The 22,192-nt window shown below is 44.6% G+C and overlaps 1 pseudogene; it reads left to right on the top strand.

The window, feature by feature from the left end:
* Positions 1 to 842: 842 nt before the first annotated feature.
* Positions 843 to 22,192, top strand: LOC116636438 (annotated as a pseudogene).

Below are 22,192 nucleotides of genomic sequence, written 5' to 3'. Positions count from 1 at the left end.
GTCCCAATAGTTCATTTTTGCTTTTGTTTCCCTTGCCTTTGGAAACGCATCTAGCAAGAAGTTGCTGCAGCCGAGGTCGAAAAGGTTGCTGCCTGTATTCTCCTCAAGGATTTTGATGGATTCCTGTCTCACGTTTAGATCTTTCATCCATTTTGAGTTTATCTTTGTGTATGGTATAAGAAAATGGTACAGTTTCATTCTTCTGCCTGTGGCTGTCCAATTTTCCCAATACCATTTGTTGAAGAGACTGTCTTTTTTTCACTGGATATTCTTTCCTGCTTTGTCGAAGATTCGTTGACCATAGAGTTGAGGGTCCATTTCTGGGTTCGCTATTCTGTTCCATTGATCTATGTGTCTGTTTTTGTGCCAGAGGAATGTTTAAAAAGAAAACCAAAGCAGGTGGCATCCGGACTTCAAGCTATGTTACAAAGCTGCGATCATCAAGACAGTAAGGAATGTCTCTTTCATCAGCATTCCTTTAAACACGATAAACCCAACCCCTTTTCCTACAACTCAAGCATTGCTACAGTGAAACCAATATCACCAAAAATCAGATACTAGTGACAAGGAAGTTTTCCATGTCACCTGCGTAACAATATTGAAGAAAAAGAAGCAAGCAGTATAGAGGGAGAGTGAATTCCTAAAGGTAAAAATGCTAAACAAATCAACTTGATCTGGCAGACCTAATTAGTCTCAAGGGAGATTGATGTTTGGGTTCAGCTAAACGGGATGGTAAGCCATGTCCAGGAGGTCCTGGAAACCAATATTTGGCTCAAAAGTAATGGGCATTGTTTAGGATGTGTTGAATAGCAAGTCTTCCTAAATTAGGACCTAAGCTCAATATGCACAGAGAATTTGAAGGTAAGTATAATTTTTAGACTGGCAGAGCTAGTCTACTATGAAGGCCTGATGAATCTCACCTAAGGGGGAGAGTCAAAGGCTAGACCCCTGGGAATAAAGCCCTAAAACAGGAAGATCAAGTGAACCTAAGAGTGTTCTAGTTAAGGCTGCCATAGATGAGAGTCCAAGGTCACCAGAGTCTGATCTGGAGGACAGGAGAGTGTTTCCCTGGACCAACAGGTTGGGGTGCAGGCCCTCACACACTTGGGTATCATCAAAAAGTGACAACAGTCCTTTTCAGTCAGGATGGCTGATACCAAGGAACTCAAAAGAACAGGAGTGATGCCCCCTCAGGGACAGTAAGAGACACTGGGGGATAAGTGACCACTGAGAGTGCTGTAGAAGACAGGCTTGCCTCCAACCAGAAAGGAAGCTAAGGAGGGTTAAGTGGTTGTCTAGGTAGGGGTGGTTCATCCCATTATTGTGATCTCAAGCTGCGATGGCCTAAGATCCATGGACTACATTATGTGATATGTATATATTATTTGCTGATTTGTATAAATACACATATAGCTGATATACATAAGTCTGTGTAATTTCTTTCTGAGTGTAGGGGAGGCCCTTGGCAACAATGTGCTTACAACACTCAGCTCTAGCTGCAGGGAGGGAGACAGTGGCGCAGTGTCTTGAGTGTATCATCCTGCACATCCCACTGGAAGATTGCAGGGTTTTGATCTTTAAGGTCTGGCCTGAAAAAAGTCAGCATCAATGCGAGAAATCCAAGGTTTCCAAGTGTCTCTCCCTCATCTTCAACTTTTAAGAACTAGATTATAAAAATTAAACACTCTTTTGTGTTGAATAAGCCTCTCCTTTAAATATTCTAATTTGGTTTATTTCATTTGAGTGTTCCTGATTGACTTTCTGTTTAAACCATCCATATTTGCTTTTTTTTTTTAAAGGTTTTATTTATTTATTTTAGAGAGTGAGAGAGAGAGTGAGTGAGGGGAGGGAGAGGAGCAGAGGGAGAGGGACAAGCAGACTCCATGCTGAGCATGGAGCCCCACTCGGGGCTTGATCTCATGGCCCCGAGATCATGACCTGAGCCAAAATCAACTGACTGAGCCACCCAAGTGCCCCTAAATCATCCATATTTGCTTTTTAAATATGAAAGAGACTTTTGATGGCTGAGAAACTTCTAAGATCCTATTCCCACAGGATGCTCCAAAGAAGGCATTAGTGAGGATAAAGAAACACCAGTGGGTAGGTTTTCATTTAGCTTGGATCCTGTGGGAAAAGTTAACTGTCCCCAGAAAGCAACCCTGGGCTCTGGGCCAGGCAACAGGTACTGGAGGAGAAGATGACCCATCTGCTGGAGTTAGCTAGTACCTGGCTCTGGACTCTCAAAGATGATTCTTAACGAGGTTCTGTTCTGAAGACTGAGAAATAAAGGTCACCTTGGCACTGGGGAGAGTTTAGAGAGAGGATATAGGGGTCAGGAATAAACAAAGGAGGGGCACCTGGGTGACTCTTGGTTTCCACTCAGTTCATGATCTCAGTGGAGCCCCAAGTCTGGCTCTGAGCTCAGTGGGGAGTCTGCTTGAGATCCTCTCCCTCTGTCCCTCCCCCCACTTGCACTCATGCTCTCCCTCTTAATTCAATCTATCAATCAATCTTAAAAGAAAAGGAATATAGGGGCGCCTGGGTTGCTCAGTCAGCATCTGACTTAGGCTCAGGTCATGATCTCAGGGTCCTGGGATTGAGCCCCGTGTTGGGCTCCCCACTCAGTGAGGAGTCTGCTTCTCCCTCTGCCCTTCCCCCTACCAGTGCTCATTCTCACTTTGTTTCTCAAATAAATAAATAAATAAAATCTTAAAAAAAAAGAAATAAAGGAATTATAGGTAGGTTCCTCCATGGTCAAGTGTAGGGATGCTCTTTTTGTTAAAAAATATTTTCATAAATTCCCACAAAAAGGTAATACCCAGTTACATCTGTAGTGGTTTTTTTTTTTTTTTTTTTTAAGATTTTATTTATTTATTTGACACAGAGAGAGAGACAGCGAGAGTGGGAACACAAGCAGGGGGAGTGGGAGAGGGAGAAGCAGGCTTCCCACTGAGCAGGCAGCCCGATGCAGGGCTCGATCTCAGGACCCTGGGATCATGACCTGAGCCGAAGGCAGACGCTTAACTGACTGAGCCACCCAGGCGCCCCTGTAGTGTTTTTTTAAATAGGATTCCAACGATATTTATAAAATCATGGGGTACTTAATATGTTCCTGTCATTCTCAGTACATCAAATATGTTAACTCTCCACCACTTGCAAGCTGTGTGACCCTGAGCAAGGACTTCATCTCTTCATGCCTCTGTTTCTGCATTTGTAAAATGGGTGTAGTAATAATATCTCCCTTATAGGGTGAAGGTGAGGATTAAAAAATAATGGCTACCATTTGTTGAATTCATTGAATTCTTACCACATGCCAGTTATTATTCTAAGTCCTTTACATGATCTCATTTTAAAAATCTGTATACATGTAAATATTTATTTTATGAAAGTAAAATTGTACAGTACATAATACTTTGAAAGATGTTTTTTCATTTAGGAAAACAACTGGCACATTTTGTCTGTGTCATTAAATATTCTTATCTCTCATAATTTTTTTTTTAAGATTTTATTTATTTATTTGACAGAGAGAGACACAGTGAGAGAAGTAACACAAGCAGGGGGCAGTGGGAGAGGGAGAAGCGGGCTTCCCGCTGAGCAGGGAGCCTGATGCAGGGCTCGATCCCAGGACCCTGGGATCATGACCTGAGCCGAAGGCAGATGCTTAACCGACTGAGCCATCCAGGCACCCCGAGAAACACTTTTTAAATTATTATTATTAGAAACACTTTGACAAACAACCTCCTCGGTGAAATATCTCCCACATTCATCATGATTTCCTCAGGATAACTTTCTAGAAGAGGAATAGCTGAAGGTGCATTTAAAACAATGTCTTATGCTCTTCAGGCAACTTGTGTCCATTCCCATTTCTATTAGCAGCTCATGTAAGAGGCTCTGTGCTCCCCGCTCTCACACCACGGGTGGCCTTCTGCCTAAAATTGACAGCTTGGTGGTGGAAAATCCCGGTCTCCCTATCATATGAACATATATTTCTTCAGTTTTTGGAGATTAATCTTCACTTGGGTCCGTTTTCACTTTGCAGTTATATTTTCATATACGCCCTACACTATTTCCTCAGGAAAATTCTTAGAAGTGGAATTGCAGAGTCAAAGGAAATACCCTCTTTTTATGGCTTTTATTCTGGTGCCAAGTTGCCCTCCAAGAAGGTTGTGCCAAACTACATTTCCTCAGGTAGAGTAGGGGAATACTTATTTCCCCACACTCTAACCAACACCCGGTATTACTGCTGCTATTATTATTCTATATTTACAAATTTCGTTATGCAATATGTCAGAAGCAGGGGTGGGCTATCAGGGAGCAGATGTCAGCCATGGCAGGGTGCAGGGTCCTGGGGGTCACACATCTACCCTTTAGTTGCTTAATCATTGGGGTGTGAAACGGGGTGCCAGGGCAGCCAGCGGGGTGGGGAAACTCGGGGGCTCTGGGCAGCACCTCTTTATTAACCAGTCTGGAGGCACTATGCTGCATGAATAGAGAGTATGGCTTTAGCAGAAACACCTGCTGCATATCCATCCTGGTCACGGCTCTAAAGTGCATCTCTTTCATTATTTATGAAGTGGAATGTTTGCCGTTTATTGACCATTCGCATGTTTTTCTTTTGTCAGTTACAGTTTTTGCTCCCTTTCTAGTTTTTTCTTATTGATTGGTATAAACATTTTATTTTTTTATTTTTTATTTTATTTATTTTATTTTTTAAAGATTTTATTTATTTATTTGAGAGAGAGAGAATGAGAGACAGAGAGCATGAGAGGGAGGAGGGTCAGAGGGAGAAGCAGACTCCCTGCCGAGCAGGGAGCCCGATGCGGGACTCGATCCCGGGACTCCAGGATCATGACCTGAGCCGAAGGCAGTTGCTTAACCAACTGAGCCACCCAGGCGCCCGGTATAAACATTTTATAGATGGACTGCCATATATATTGAAAATATTTTCTCCAGTTTGTTATGTAACTTTTAATTTTAGCTAAGGGTTTTTCCCCCTATGAAGAGATTTTAAACATTTTATTTTTTTTAAAGATTTTATTTATTTATTTGAGGGAAAGAAAGTGAGTGAGAGGGAGAGGGAGACAGAATCTGAAGCAGACTCCGCACTGAGCACAGAGCCCTACGCAGGGCTCGATCCCACAACTGCGAGATCCCGACTGAAACCGAAACAGAGTTGGACACTCAACTGACTGAGCCACCCAGGCCCCTGAGATTTTTAAAGATTTTATTTATTTATTTGAGAAAGAGCGAGAGCGAGAGGGCAAGGGCACGAGTTGGGGGAGAAACAGAGGGGGAGGGAAATGGAGAGAATCTGGAATCCAGTGTGGGGCTTGATTCTGCGACTGGGAGATTATGATCTGAGCTGAAATCCAGAGTCAGACTCTTAACCCACTGAGCCACTCAGGCGCATTTAAATATTTTAGATGTTAGTCATATTTAATTGGTGTTTTTCTTTTTATGGTTTTTGCCTTTGGTATCATGTTAATAAAGCTTTACTTTTCACCAAGATAAAAGTATATTTACTTTCTATTTCATAAATTCATTTTCTACATCTAAATCTTTGTCTGTGATTTATGTTGACATATGGTAGAAGGTCTGGGTATAGTTCTTCTCTCTGCCCCCAAAGGTTTATCCAGGTGCCTCATACCATTTACTTGAGATGATTTACAATCGCATATCTAATTTTTGTATGTATTTGGGCCTGTTTCTGGACTTTCTATCCTGCATTGCCAATTTGTTGGTCTGTTTCTCTACCATACTATACTCTGTTTGATCTTTTACTTTTGTAGCCTATTTTAATATCTGATAAGGTGAATACTAAATGAATTGTATTTTCAAATATTTCTTTGCTATTTTATCTCTGTTACCTTCCAGCTGAGCCTCCAAATCATGACATCAAGTTTCAAGAAAATTCTATGTGCATTTCAACTGGTGTCAAAACAAACTTACAAATTATTTGAAAGGAATCAATGCCACATCATTAATTTGACAACAGAGTTTTTGAAAACCCAAACAAAATATTTTGTTACATTCCGAATTTAATGATTCTTTGAAGTCACTTTTCTCCATGGACAGTAATCCCAGTGGCAGGCTCCCTCCTTCTCCCCATCCCCAGCGTAAGCAATCAGGAAATTTATTATCTTACGTATTTGGAAGTTCGGAGATCAAACACACTTCAGGGCTCGTTGATTCAGCCCCCTGACAATGTCATCAAGGTCCCAGCTTGTGTCCATCTTTCTGCTCCGCCATCCAGACTCTCCCGGCTTCCTCTTCAGGCTGCCGGCAGGGGGCTGAAATAGTTCCAGCGCTGCATCCAGACGCAGCAAGTCCAGAGAGAAAGGGGCTCTCAGTCTTTTTCTTAGGAGGGAGGAATTTTCTGAGAAGCTTCATGACTTTTTTTTTCCTTTTTCATCGCAAAAATGGGGTCACCAGCCCCATCTGAAACCAATCTCTATTGGGGATGGAGGCCACCATAATTGTTTAAGGCTGAGCAGAACATACCCTGAAGGTGGCGGTGGTGCTGGTCGTTCATAATTGGAGATCTTGGACCTTGAGATGTAAGAAGATAAGCATGAGGGGCAGTATAGAAGACCTGCCTGCCTATTAAGCTGCCTAGTTTAGTTAAACTCTCAGTTTTATTGAGTTAATATTACTGGAAATTAAAAATGTCTTTTGACTGATGTATATTCATCATCTCATGGATAATTCCTCACAACAGGTATGACCTGATCACCCCAATCTCTCCTAGCTTTGGACATTCTAGTCTATTCTGAGGGACTATTTAACCGAGCTGCTTTAAATGTGGCAGGAAAAGTTCTACATGACACAGCTTTCTGTGTCAGTACTTTATCACGATGTGGTCATTTTTCAAAGGTATTTTGATTGGTATTTAGGGATACAGACCTAAGTTAAAAGAGTGAATGGCACTAGGGGCGCCTGGGTGGCTCAGTCGTTAAGCGTCTGCCTTCGGCTCAGGTCATGATCCCAGGGTCCTGGGATCGAGCCCCGCATTGGTCTCTCTGCTCCGCGGGAAGCCTGCTTCTACCTCTCCCACTCCCCCTGCTTGTGTTCCCTCTCTCGCTGTGTCTCTCTCTGTCAAATAAATAAATAAAATCTTTAAAAAAAAAAAAAAGAGTGAATGGCACTAAAAATGCAAATGTTCAACTGAAGTAAGAGTCAGGTGAATAAACACTTCTAAGCATTGGGTAATTTCCCATGTGCACAGCAAATAAAGGCAGCATTCTAATTTATTTCTCTGCTTGGTAGCTGGTTAGGTTTCTTTTGACATTGATAGTAAGATGCTATCTTGATTTCCACAACATTGAAATGTGAAAAATCCTGTATGTTAGAATGGAGCCAGAAGAATAGAACGGTGGTTTATATACTATGTTGGGTCACAGAATCAAACTGAAAGTCCATCCTGATAATAACTGACTGAAACTGACAGGAGGCAATTCAAGAGGGTGAGATGTTAAGTCACATAGTGTATTAAAAAATAATCAGTATGATGTGGGGGATCACTCTTCACAACAGTACACTTGAAAAAGATGTGAAGGACTTTGATGACATCAAGTTGAACGTGAGCTATATAACATAGTGGATAGTAGCTGGATAACATTCTCAGATACTAATTATTTTTACCCTGTATATTCCCCCTACCCATTTGTACACTTAAGCAAGTAGTTTTCAGAAAGCCTAATCTTTTAGGAGAACTTGATCTGAGGAGCTCAAAGGGAGGAGGGTAATTCAGGGCAGAGTCAGGGAAGATTGGTATCCTCCCCCAAGCGAGAGATTTTTCCAGACTGACAGGGGGTGGAAGAGGTAGAGAGCAGTTGGACCCCAGAGAACAGCTGGACTCCACGCACATGGATCCTCAAAAAAGGATCACTTACCGTTGTGTGGCACGGTCTCAGCATGGAGTCCCTGGGTCCAGAAAGCCATGGGAACAGGAGGCAGTGAGCCTTTCAGGGGAACCTGTGGGAACAGACAGCTGAAGACCAATGGGTCCCTCCACTCTTATACTGGTGATATCCTGGAGCTGACTACATAGTATCCTGGAACTCTGACATAACACACTGAGAACACACCAAGGATAACCAAGTTATATTTTCTGCCATGCTGTTGGGAAGGGGGCATGGAATCAGAAACCAAGTCATAAAAGATCAAGAGGGGGTACTTCTTGCACCCTTGAGCTTGGCCACTGAGATACCCACAGCTCATAATCTTGGGCTGAATGGACATTGGCAGGGCAGCTCTGACGTAACCCACACCCTGTGTGCTGGGACCCTGCATTTCATTCCAGGGTTTTAAGTACACAAGCCAAAGGCAGTTCTTTCCTACTCTAGGGCATGCTCAAGATGTTCTCCCCCATCTTGGTCTCCCCCACCTCGGTCTCCCCTCCGCCGGGATGTTGCTCATGGGCAAAGAACTCACAGGGCCTTCTTGCTGGGGCCTGGCCTCTCTCTGGAGGAGGCCAGTTCTTCTCTTGTGGGGTCTGTGTGAGAAGATGTTCTAGCAGCTTCTGCCTGCCTGGGAAGCTGGGAAAGCCTGAGGTGGATCGGTTTTACTCTGACCTTTACTCTGAGCCCTCTCCTTCTCTCTGGAAAGGACTGAGTTTAAGTGTGGGCCTTGGGAATAAGGGCCCAGGAGTCAGCTTCCATTTGGCTTTAAGACAGGGCCTCAGGCTCACAGCTGGAGGCTCACAGCTGCACACACTTCAGTCCAGCTCAGCAGGAGACCAACTGGAGCTTGGGGCAAAAGTGAATAAGGTGATTTGAGGGAGGCTGACAGAGTGATGTGTTCTTAGTAAGGGGGAAGACCACTGTCCCCACAGCCTAGCAAGCCTATTTCACTACTACAATGTCTAGGAGAGACCAGTCCCAAGATGGAAATTCACCTTCCCTCAAACATATGAAGACCAATCCCATCAGCCTTCATTCCTGTTTATGGCAGGCTCCACCAGAAATCTGAGACTCCCAGGGCATCACTACCCAGAAAACCTACCTCTGCAATGTGCCTCTCTATATTCCCAATCTGACCAATCTCCTCCCTCTCTCTGCCCCCAGTCCTCCTACTATGCCTTCTAGAACTCTTGGTCTGTCACCAGAAAAATTGCTTGTGACTGCAACCTGTGTTTTGAATGGAACTTGACCTTGCTTCAGGAAAACCTGGCTATCTCCTGAGAAGACTGTCCTTTGTGCACCTTTCTTAAGGCCAACCAGGGTGTAGAGGCTGCGTAGGGATCCTCCTTGCTCCTCATGCCACTTCCAGGCAAGTTCTCCTTCCTTCCTCAAAACCCTGCAGTTTCGGTGAAGCATGTGCCATCAGACTCTAATCACAGGCTGTCCCTCTTTCTTAAAGTCACTGACCTACCTTCAGTCATTCCCCCTTCTTCACTAGGATTTTAGTGGTTGGCTCACTGTCCGTCTCTCCACTACTGCTCTCATTAAGCATTGCTGGTGACCTCAAGCAGCCCGATCTCATCTCCTTCCCCCGCCCTGCCCCCTAACAAACTGGCCTCATTGTTATCTTCAAAATCAAGCTAGTTCCTTCCTAAGGGTCTTTGCATGGGATGTTCCTCTATGTGTAACACACTTGCCTCAGATAGTCTCATGTCTCTCCCTCACTGCATTCTGATCTTAAGAATTAACTTTCAAGTGAGACCTTCTTTGACCATCCTATCTAAGATAGCCACCCATCCCCATGGCTTTATAGCCCCTAATCCTACTTTATTTTTTTCTCTCATAGCACTTACATTTGTATACAACATTATATATTTGTTGTTTGTTTGTTTGTTTTTGCCTGTTTCCTCTACTGGAATGTAGTAAGCTCATGAGAGAGAGCAGGGGCTTTTCCTGTCTTCTCTACCCTTGTATCTCCAGTGCTTAAGCAGGGACCCCACATAGAGGGTACTCAATAAACCTATTTCGAATGACTACTTGAATTAAAGAGAAGGATTTTCCTGGCATGTTCCTGTGCATAGTTCTTTAAGAACCTGTGATAGAGGTGAATGGCCCTGGTTCTTAGGTAAATACCATCTCATGGCAACTAGCAAGGTGAAGGTGAAGGGTTAGCCCGATCTGACTGAAGTAACTGAAGGTGCATCTTCAGAAATGACTTAGGAAGGACAGGCTATGGTCTTTAAATATTAAGAAATATCATGTGAAAGAGGGATTTGTTTCATTCATCATTGCTCTAAAGCTCTACTCTGCACAATTTTAAAAATTGTTCATCTGTATCAGTAAAATATTTTCAGCATCTTTTTAGTAAATGCATCCTTATTTACAAATTGCATGCATATTAATCAAGGATGACGACAAGTTAACCCAAATTTTCTCTCTTGGGAAGAATGAAAGCCCACTTCTGACGGTAGACAACCCGCTGGGTCCCTGAGAATTCTTCCTGCACCTGATGGCAATTGGCTCTTGTTTCAGTTCCCCATGGGGGACCCCTACAGTCCTGTCCCCAATCCTGTCTTGGAAGTCCTCCCTCCTTCCTTCTGCACGGGGCCTTATCACTGAGGGTCACCTGAGCACATGTCTTCCTAGGACCTGAAAGCACCTCCCGAACACTGTTATAGGAGGAAACACTCTCGAATGCGGAGAGCCGTCCAGCAGAGGAGTATGCCGGCCTCTCAGGAAGTGTGTAGAGTCTAATCACTGAGCTTGCTCAGGTGGCATAGCTTCCTGGAAATTTGCTTTTCCTGGAAATTTGGACTAGACCCATGTTTCTCAAAGAATGCTGTCCGCAGCCGAATCAGCTATGCGTGTGAGGGGCCTTTGTGGAGAGGCTGTTAGAAACGCAGATCTCTGGGCCTTTCCCAGACCGCCTGCAGCAGCGTATCTTGGGGAAGGATCCAGGAATCAGCAAGTTGAAGTTGAAGCCTGGCTGGATAAAACATACTGGGATGTCCACCCCTACTCTAGGAGTCCATGATTCAACTTCTAATGCCGTTTACTAACTGGGACCAGCTGGAAGCCCTTGAGCATGTTAGTTAACTATTTGAACCTCTGTTCTGTCATTTCTTTTCTTTTTTTTTAAGATTTATTTATTTGAGAGAGAGAGCACGCACGAGCGAGCACGCATGAGTGAGGGGAGGGGCAGAGGGAGAGGGAGAGAAGCAGACTCCCCGCTGAGCAGGGAGCCCGACTCGGGGCTCAATCTCACAATCCCGAGATCACGGTCCTGAGATCATGACCTGAGCCAAAATCAAGAGTCAGATGCTTAACCGAGGGAGCCACCCAAGCGTCCCTGTTTTGTCATCTCTAAAACAGAAGTTAAGCTATAGTCTCTCTTAGCTCTGGAGTCCCATGCCTTTCTTTTCTTTTTAAAATGTTTTATTTTATTAAAATTTTTATTTTACAAATTGAGATAAAATTGACATAAAACACTGTTTTAGTCTTAGGTGTACAACATAATGATTTGGGATATGTGTCTTGTGAGATGATTATTGGAATAAGCTCAGTGAACACCCATCACCACACATAGTTGCAAGTTTTTCTTTCTTGCGAGGAAAGCTTTTAAGATCTACTCTCTCAGCAACTTTCAAACGCACACCACAGGACTGTTAACTAGAGTCATCATGCTGTGCGTGACATCTCTGGGACCGTGCCTCTGTTTTCCACCTTGTCTCCCTTTATTTGAAGCTTTGCTTATAGCTGGGTACACTTGAGCATGTTTAAAAAAGTTTTGTTGCAGTGAAATAAAATATAGTAAGTGCTCAATAAATTTTTGTTGATTGAGAGCTTGGTTTAGGGTTAGTCAAAGGAGACCATTCAAAGCAGGAGGAAAGCCACATCTTAAAAAGCCCGGAGCTTCCCAAACCTTGGCTCGCTTCAGAACTTCACATGAAAGCTGTTATTTAAGCTGTGCTTCTGAAGTGGGCTGGAGGGCGGGGCCGCGACTTGCCATCACAGGACAGCTGCGGGCCCGGCAACGCTCTGTTAGCCAGGCCTGTTGCCCGAAAGAGCTTTTCCCCGTGTGGCTTTGTCAGAGACCACAGGCCGCAGCCAGCCACACAGAGCTGTTCCTGTGTGGGCACAGAGACGCCTCGTCAGGCTGCCCCTCGGAGCAGCCACAGGCTGGCTTCCGTCCCCTACACAGGGAGGAAGATGCACGAGGAGAAAGGCGCCTGTGGCCTTTGTCCAGGTCCCACAAGCAGCAGGCAAGACCCGCGATATTCACGGTCACACCTGGGGATGTGCAAGCTGCTGTCTTTGGCCGCAGGGTCTCCATCTGCTTTGTATTTAAGACGACCCTCAGCAAAGAGGAGAGCTGCATTTCTGAGTCAGGGACATTGTATGTGGCTGGGAGTCTGAGGGAGGCTCCTGTCAGCCAAAGAGAGCTGTTCGGCAGGCCGGATTGCCTGCTCGAGCACCTGGGCTCTCTTCTCAGTCTTCCCTTCCTTTCTGGAGAGTCGGCATTCAAGACCATCTGGGTGAGCTGTTTCTGCTGATGGCCTTGGTGAGGACCCCAGTAGAGTGACTCAGGGACTCTCACCCCTTGCTGTCAGGGTCTGGCCTCACACAAGCCAGACTCAAGAGTCCTCAAGTGCCCCCCTCACTTGGGCCCCTTCGTTTATCTTCCCTGAGGCCCCTGCCTACAGAGATAAACTTCCAAGACTCCCCAGAGACGCGAGGACTGGATGACATCCCAAGTGTTTTTCCAAACATGTTCCCCCCAGGGAAGAGAATTTGCATTAACTCAGCACCTACTATGTGTGAGGCACCCATTATGTGTTTTACACGAATGCTCTCCAAAGTGGGGTGTGAGATCCCTAAGGATGTCCCATTGGGGAGCAGGAAGAACATACTAGAACTTCTATTTATATTTATTTTCTAATCTAAAAAATAGGAAAGAGATTAAGAACACTTGTATTTGATGGAAACTAGCTGCTTTATGCCCGGCACGTGAGGCATCTTGAGGGTAGAATGGGGGTTACAACCACTCCGAAGGCTGACGGTGACATCCTCGGGTTTTCATTTGTTCATTTCTAGCATATTGAGACAAACCGCAATGAACATGCCTGTATTTAGGGATTTCAAAATAATCCTCACCAGTGGCAAAGCTTGGAGTTGGACCATGCTGACCTGACCCCTATTCATTTTCGCAGGTGAGAGAGAAGTGTAAGGGAGTAATCTGTTTCACGTTGGTCCAGGCTCCCTTAGGGGCCCGCGTGAAGAATGGAGAAGGCCAAGGTGGGTGGTGAGACCAGTTTTGCCTGGGACAGTCAGGGTTTCACCAAAGGGGAAATGTTTTAGATGGCTCGAAAACATGTTCTTCAATTTGGCTGCCTATCAGAAACATCCAGAGAGGTTAAAAGGAAAAAAAAAAGGCTGATTCCTGGACTCCTCCCCAAACCTGTCAGGTCAGTGTCTCAGTGGGGAATACTGAGGATGCCCCTGTGTTCGTCCCAACAGCTTCCCTGTCATCAGACACCCCGGCAGGGCTGGCGGGACAGGATGGGAGCGGGGGCCAGCCCCGGAGGCCTCCAATTCCATGCAGCTGCACCCGCCCTCTGCAACCCTCTTCCTTGTGGCTGGGCTTGGGGCCTTCCAGATGGAAGGCCAGGGTCCTCCCTGCTACTCTGAGCATGTAACTGGGCCCAGAGACCAAGGTCCCAGTGACCAGGCAGGAGCCTCCCAACTCCATGATCTATGCCGCACCAACTCACTTACTGCCATCTGCCCGTGGACTGTGCATCCAGAAAAGATTTCTTTGTCAAAACACACAACGGCGAGCCTGCTTTGGCCCCAGGCTTCTGTGTCACAACTCTTTTTTTATTGGAGCAAAAAGAAGTAGCACATTATTGTTCTTCAGCTCCATGTTTTCTCATGGATCAAGAGAGCAACAAGCACTTTGTGTGAACAGAAAAGCCTGCTTTGTTGTCTGAGGACAGGGAGGTGAGAGAGCTGGGAAGGACCTTCACAGGCCATAAAAGAGACACACCACACGCTTGAGGCGCCTGGGTGGAGGGCTTGGGAATGGGTGGGAAGAAATCATTTGCACCTATTCACTGGCTCATCAGGGTTTCACACATTTCACTAGTAAAAGTGACCTTGGCAGGTCTGGGTCAAGGTTCTCCGGCAGAGCCTTGCTACTGGGAGGGTCATTCTGGGACAGCTTTATGCAACGATGATGTTTCTGCAAAACGGAATGAGTTGATCAAGCTCTTGAGAGTGCTTCGGTGTTTTAAGACACCTCGGTGCTAAGGATATGACAATTAGTAGTGTGCTTTCCACCTGTCATCTCTTCCCCATGACCTGCGAGGGGACAAGGTGGCTGTTGACTCCGCAGTGACAGAGGAGGCCACCAAGGCTCAGAGAGCCTGAGCTCCCACAGCAGAGCCAAGTTCAATTCCTGATGCGTGTGTTTTACTTGACTCCAGTGATGTCAGAAACCATGCAGTATTGGAAGTATTTCCCTACGTTATTGGCTTTCACAAATCTGAATTTTTACACACTGGATATTCTTCAAGAGAGCGTAAGGTCGATTCAACTGAGAAGTTAGCACAACCTCCTAAGATGGGTACATGACTTTGAGAAACATTCCTCATGAACATAATTAAAATTTTCAACAGCACAGAAATGAATAAACAAGTCAGCTAGGTCTCTTCTCTTTCTACCTTTTACTAGATAAATGCTCTTACTAGAACAGCGATTCTCAAAGTTTAGGGAGCATGATCACCTGGAGGGCTTGTAAACCAGATTGCTGGGCCTCACCCCTAGAGATTCTGATTCAGCTGGTCTGGGTGGGGCCTGAGAATTTTGTTTCTAATAAATTTCCTAATGATGCTGATGCTGCTGGCACAGGGACCTCACTTTAAGAATCACTGTTTTATAGTGTTTTTATTTTTCCTATGTATATCTCTATAGCTCTGCATGTATATAAACAGTTATTTAAAACGAACCCATTTACTTAACTCTTTTGAAATTTGTTTTTATTTAACAAAATATCCTAGACATCATTCCAACTCTGTAGATTAAGATCTACATCATTCTTTTTATTTATTTTTAAAGATTTTATTTAATTTTTTTGACAGAGAGAGAGAGCACACAAGCAGGGGGAGCTGCAGAGGGAGAGGGAGAAGCAGGCTCCCCGCTGAGCAGGGAGCCCGATGCGGGGCTCGATCCCAGGACCCTGGGATCATGACTTGAGCCAAAGGCAGACGCTTAACCGACTGAGCCACCCAGGCGCCCCTACATCATTCTTTTTAATGGCTGCATAGATTTCCATGTATGTCTGTACCATTATTTATTTAACTAGTCTCTATTACTGAATATTTCAATTGTTTCCATTTTTTTCCTACTACAAACAATAGTACAGCTCTTTTCATCTATCTTTACACATTTGTGCTAACAATTACGAAGGATAAATTCCCCAAAGTGGAATAGATGGATGACAGTGATTACATGTCTTCAGATGTTATATGACTGTTCTAAATTATATTCCTACCAGTAGAATTTAAAGAATCCTTCATCAACATCAAATATTCAGTGTAATTTTTACCTTTGCTTATTGTTAGGTGAAAAATGCTATATTGTTATTTTATTTTATTTTAATTTTTAAAAAGATTTTATTTATTTGACAGAGAGAGACACAGCGAGAGAGGGAACACAAGCAGGGGGAGCGGGAGAGGGAGAAGCAGGCTTTCTGCTGTGCAGGGAGTCCGATGCGGGGCTTGATCCCAGAACCCTGGGATCATGACCTGAGCCGAAGGCAGACACTTAATGAGTGAGCCACCCAGGCACCCCTTATTTTATTTTTTTAAAGTAGGCTCTACACCCAGTGTGGAGCCCAAGCAGGGCTTGAACTGGACCCTGAGATCAAGGCCTGAGCTGAAATTAAGAGTTGGATGCTTAACTGACTGAGTCACCCAGGGCACCTCTATGGTGTTATTTTAATTTGCATGTCTCTATTAGTAAAGTTGGGTGTTATTGGCCAGTTGTATTTCTTTTTCTGTAATATGCTTGCTTATATCCTTTACCTGTTTTTCAGGGAAAGGGAATTCGGAATGGCAGAAAAATTCATGGCCATTTCTTCACTGCGTTGGGCATAGCTTGGGCTCCTGACACCTTGCTGAAGCATTTTGGAGGTGCCACCGAAGAGAAACAGGGAACAACTCAACACCAAAAACACCCCCAAATAATCCAGCTAAAAAATGGGTGGAGGACCTGAATAAACATTTTGCCAAAGAAGACATCCAGATGGCCAACAGACACATGAAAGCTGCTCACCATCACTCATCATCAGGGAAATGCACATCACAACCACAGTGAGATATCATCTTACACCTGTCAGAATAGCTAAAGTCAAAAAGACAAGAAATAAGCATTGGTGAGACAGTGGAGAAAAAGGAATCCTCACTCACTGTTGGTGGGAATACAAACTGGTGCAGCCACTGTGGAAAACAGTATGGAGGTTCCTCAAAAAACTGAAAATAGAATTACCCTGTGATCTAGGAATTCCACTACTAGGTATTTGCCTAAAGAAAATGAAAACACTAATTTGAAAAGATATATGCATCCCTATGTTTATTGCAGCATTATTTACAATAGCCAAGATATGGAAGCAACTTGTGTCCATACACAGATGAATGGATAAAGAAGATGTGGTATACGTACACACACACACACACACACAGAGGAATATTACTCCGCCATAAAAATAATGAGATATTGTTGTTTGTGACAACATGGATCGATCTAGAGGATATAATGCTAAGTGAAATAAGTCAATCAGAGAAAGACAAATACCATATGATTTCACTCGTATGTGGAATTTAAGAAACAAAACAAACAAAGAAAAAAAGAGACAAACAAAAAACAGACTCTTAAACAAAGGGAACTGGTAGTTGCCAGAGGGGAGGTGGCGGGGCAGGGGGGGGGGGGAAGAGGGTGACGTAGATAAAAGGGATTAAGAGGCACAAAATTCCAGTTACATAATAAATAAGTCACAGTGATGAAAAGTCCAGCATAGGGAACATAGTTAGTAACACTGTAATACTGTTGTTTGGTGACACATGGTGACTACCCTTATTGTGGTGAGCCCTAACTAATACTTGGAATTGTTGAATCATGTTGTACACCTGAAACTAATTCAACACTGTATGTCACTTGTACTTCAATAAAAATAAAATTCAATTAAAAAAAAGGAGAAACAGGAAACAAGCCACAGAAATGAGCAAACCTGATTAGAGGAGTGAGTTTAGAAGAGCAAAATGAACAGAGATTGTTGAGGCCAGAGAACAAGCCTGAAAGGGCAATGAAAAGGAAAAAGCCTTAAATTTCTGAGTGGTGAGTCTTTCGAGAAGGGTGGTTGATGTGTACGTACTCTTTCTGCCAGAATGTGCACCAACCTGAATTTCCATAGGTGGGCTTTATTCAGTTTAAGGAAGTTCTTTCTCATTATAAGTGCCAGTCCTTGTCTCCATTTCTATTCTCAGCGACATTTCAACTCAATGGGAGATAGTTTTGATGCTGTCCCTCTTACACTTCAAATCGTGGAGTATGATCTTCCAAGTACCTCTATGTTCCTTTTTTTTTTTTTTTAAGCTAGAGAAATGTAAAATACAGTGGTCAGGTCAGCCTGATTTCATTTAATGAAAAGTTTGGGGCTCTTTGTACTGTAGTGTTTGGAACTGTTCTTCCGCCTTCCCCAGGAGCATGAGGTCTCAGTACTTTTCAGGGCTCATTTATGGAGCTATGTCCTCTGCCTGGATGTTGACTCTGGCACCCGAGTTAATATGACAGCAGCTGAGCCCAGCAGCGGAGAGGTCCCCTCTCTCCACAGCACAGGACCTGAGCAAGTGTTTTGCATTCAGGGAGTTTCCATGATGGCATATAACCCAAACATCAGCCCTCCCTGTGTGTGTTCTCGGTCTCTGCTTCGCTGCAACAGCCTGGACTCTGATCTCAGTACTGGGCTCTTAGCTTATTCCTCAGGAAGCATCCTCTTGTACCCAAAGCAGGAGTGAACAATGCAGTAAGGGGAAGGGGCTGTCAGGGCTGTGGGACCCCTGACTCCCCTCTCCCATGAACAGACTTAGAGGCCAAGGTAGGAAACCCATGCACTGTCAACTCCTTCCAACTCCTCACTCCCACATTCCCCCAGTGGCTAGATCCTACTAAATCTCCAATACCTATGATCGCTTTTTCATCTTTATTATCCCTGGTTTAGTCTAAGTCCTTTCTTCCTTTCCTGAGTAAATGCATCCATCTGCTGGCTTCCTCCAGTCACATCCTCCTCCCATCCATTTAATCATAATTTCTTTCATTCATTCATTCATTCATATGATGTTCTGTGAGAAGTGACTTGTCTCTGTGCCAAACACATTCAAGGAATGCCACAAGGCTGTGAGTTATTAGTTACAGAGGTAACATCCAGGCTATCAGTCCTCTTGGTTCAAAGGAGTTGGGGGACTTTCCAGGGTGGGGTTTCACAGGCAGATGAACTTGAGGTGGGCCTTGAAGCGTGTGTAGGTAATGTGGAAAATTCAATGAGTCATCTGCCTACAGTTAGTCCCCATTATTTCTTGCTGCAGTGGTGTGATTTGTTCACCTCTATGCCCAGCGAGGCTGCTTCTGACTTCATTTAGGTCACTTTTAGTTGGGTGTTCAGTTATTAGGAGCCCAAAATATTGTGCAGGTGGGATGCAGCCCAGCGCAGGTGGGCTGGCTCTTTCCTGGCTTGCAGTAATGGGGTCACAGAAGGGGCCGTTTGTTTCTCTGATTTCCCCAAGGTCAAGCCCGTAGGCTGGCTTGAGGGAGAAGACGAGGGTCAGGAGCTGGTGCGTGGGTCAGGGAGCTTCTCTTTCATTCTTATCTTAAGCCAGAGAGTGCCCAGCACATCCAGAAATCATGAGCACCCAAGCTGGGAAGGCACCTTGGCCATCATCTAGGTCAGAGGTCAGGCAGGTGATGTAAATGAGTGAAACAGACCCCTCTTCGCATAATAAACATGTAGGAATAGTCTTCATTTTACGAAGAAAGTTGCTCTCTAGACTTTTTCCTGATGCAGATGGACCTCCTGGTTGTTCATTTTTCTTATGGGAATGGAAAAAGGAAAACCGTTCTATTGAAAAATAAACCACTTAATACTCAGCGTTCCCAGGTTGCAGGGACAACGGGCTGTACTAGGAACGTGAACTGGAAACGGAATGACCGTAGGTGGCACCACATGGTTGTTGCCAAATGGGAATCCTGGAGCAGCATGATAGGTCTTCTGATTTCTCAGAGAAGCCTGAAACATGACTTAAAAATTTTTTTAAAAAATCCCTTTGTTTCTTGCACGTATGCACTATAGGACACACAGCGGGAAGCAGAGTCTGGTGGTAGAGGCATTGAGGGTAGGAGTGCAGGGGGGTGGGGTGAAGATGCAGGGAGATGGAGCCAGGAGCAGGGGCCTTTGAGGGACAGAAGCTGAATTCTGATCTAGGTGAGAAACAGGCAAATGAGATAAAAAAGAACACTACAGAAAATGCAGAAAAGCATAAAGAAGAAAATGAAAGTCACAATCCTGCTATACAAAAAATTAAGAAAGTGAAATTAGAAACCCAGGGGCGCCTGGGTGGCTCAGTTGGTTAAGTGTCTGCCTTCGGCTCAGGTCATGACCCCAGGGTCCTGGGATCAAGCCCCGCATCGGGCTCCCTGCTCAGTGGGGAGCCTGCTTCTCCCCGTTCCTCTGCCGCTCTCCCTGCTTGTGCTCTCTCGCACGCGCTCTCTCTCTCAAATAAATAAATAAAATCTTTAAAAACAATAAACCAAGAAAAAAAGCGCGTTAGACTCTTGATTTTGGCTCAGGTCATGATCTCAGGGTCATGGGATCAAGCCCCGTGTTAGGCTCTGCACTCAGCACAGAGTCTGCCTGAGATTCTCTCTCTCCCTCCGCCTCTGCCCCTACCTCCCCACCCCAACACACGCATTCTCTCTCTCTCTCTAAAAAACAAAGTCCCATGTACAATTGTTGCACCAAAACAATAAAATATCTAGGAATAAACTTAACTACAGAAAAAGCACTAAATTTTTTTTTTTTTTTAAGATTTTATTTATTTGACAGAGAGAGACACAGCAAGAGAGGGAACACAAGCAGGGGGAGTGGGAGAGGGAGAAGCAGGCTTCCCGCCAAGCAGGGAGCCCGATGTGGGGCTCGATCCCAGGACCCTGGGGTCATGACCTGAGCCAAAGGCAGACGCTTAACGACTGAGCCACCCAGGCGCCCCTGAGCAGCAATTTTTAACAGTTAGTCAGCACTGTGAGCTGCCCCCCCACCCCCAGCTGTCCCCTCTGGGGCAGGTGCCCCTGGGGCCGGCTGGAGGGGTGGGGGCCCAGGGAGGAGGGCCTGCCAGAGTCCCTCAGGAACGAGGTTGTCACATGCCCTTTGAGTCTCATCTTTGTGTCTGTCACCTCTTACTGCCCTCTGGTTTAGGGGTGGGGGGCCCTGGCAGACACACTATACCTGCTTTGTGACTACGTGCGTCTCCCTGAGGGTGTGTTCCCGGTGCCTTGTGCAATGACTGCTGAGTCGCGGGGCCCACGTCGGAATGCCCTTCCCAGGCGGCTGACATGATGAAACCTGGCTGGCCCAGCTCCCCTGCGAACGCTTGCTCCCCTCATCTCTACTGTGTGCCCCGAGCAGACACCTGACATGGTAGCGCGAATGGGTTTCAGAGAGCATTCACAACACGCCTGTGTTGAGTGAGATTTTGCTTTGTGTATGTAGCACGATTCCCAGGGATCAATGAGGGTGACACCAACAAAACAAACAGATGTGTAATGTAGATTGTTTGTATTGCTAATAATAATTAATACGATAGCTATTTATTGAGTATTTGCTATGGGCCAGTCTTTGGGCTAAGAGCTTTTATGCATTAATTTATACATTTAAGCCTCACAAAACCTCCCTGAGTTAGGTACAGTTAATACACTCATTTAAAAAAATTGTTCGGGGGCGCCTGGGTGGCTCAGTTGGTTGTACCTGACTCTTGATTTCGGCTCAGGTCATGATCTCAGGGTTGTGAGATCGAGCCCTGTGTCCGGCTCTGTGATCAGCAGGGAGTCTGCTTCTCTCCCTCTCCCTCCCCACCCCCCCACATTCTCTCTCTCTTTCTCTCAAATAAATACAGCTTAAAAAATTGTTCTGAGTTTTTTAATTAAAAACTTTTAAATTAAAAAAATTTATTATTGAAGTATAGTTGACATACAATGTTGTATTAGTTTCAGGAGCACAACATAGTGACTTCAATTCTATACTTTACACCATCTTCACCAAGGTAAGTGTAGCTACCATCTATCTCCCTACACCATTATTACAATATTATTAACTGTATCCCCTATGCTGTACTTGTGCAAAATTAGGTGAAGGGGGTTAAGAGGTACAAGCTTCCAGCTATAACACCCTCATTTTAATAATGAGGAAACTGAGACCCAGGGAAGTTAAGTAATCTGCCCAAAGTCCACAGTGGTGGGGCCCGGACTTAATCACATGCCCAGGTACCTGACCATGAAAACACGTTCATAGGAATTAACTGTAAAATAAAGAAAATATTGAACTTACATTGCTTATATTGCTTTATTTATCACTGTCTTATAATAAGTTTTAAGGCTGTAAGTTTAAAGGAGAAAAGGAAGACCTTCCTGAGCAAGACAGGAAACCTAGCACATAGGCAGACTTGAGAATTTGCAGAAGTCGTGTTTGTGACTCATTTAACATACATAAAAAACTAGCCAAAAAAATTTGCATGTAATTGACTTAGATGAGTGCAAAATTTGGAAGACAGCTTGTACTTGACTGGAAACTTTGTCCAAAATGAACACAGATAATCAATGGCAGTGTGGATGTTGATTCTAAGAATAGCAGAGAAGAAAACCTGATTCAGATGGAAGAACTGCTAAAGCTTTGTGGTCATTACAATTTGCAAACCCACAAAAGCAAACTGAATTTGCTCCAGAAACTGGAACAAGACAAAAAAATAGGCTCACAAGGAAGGCAACAGCTGGTTCTGACAGGTAAGTGATACCAGCGAAGAGTGAGGCCTGCGATCGCCAGGGTCTCCTGATTTTCAGGATGTTTCTATGCTTGTCCTGCCTGGGGTTCCACCAAATGTGGGGCTCAATGCTGCTGAGACCTCAAGCGACTACACGAGCAAATTGAAATCAAAGGAGGAGAAATCATTCATAACAAACATGCTGGATAA

The sequence above is a fragment of the Phoca vitulina genome, unplaced genomic scaffold, assembly GCF_004348235.1.
Source record: "Phoca vitulina isolate PV1807 unplaced genomic scaffold, GSC_HSeal_1.0 scaffold12, whole genome shotgun sequence".
Lineage (NCBI taxonomy): Eukaryota > Metazoa > Chordata > Mammalia > Carnivora > Phocidae > Phoca > Phoca vitulina.
This window is presented reverse-complemented; position numbering and strand designations above follow the sequence as displayed.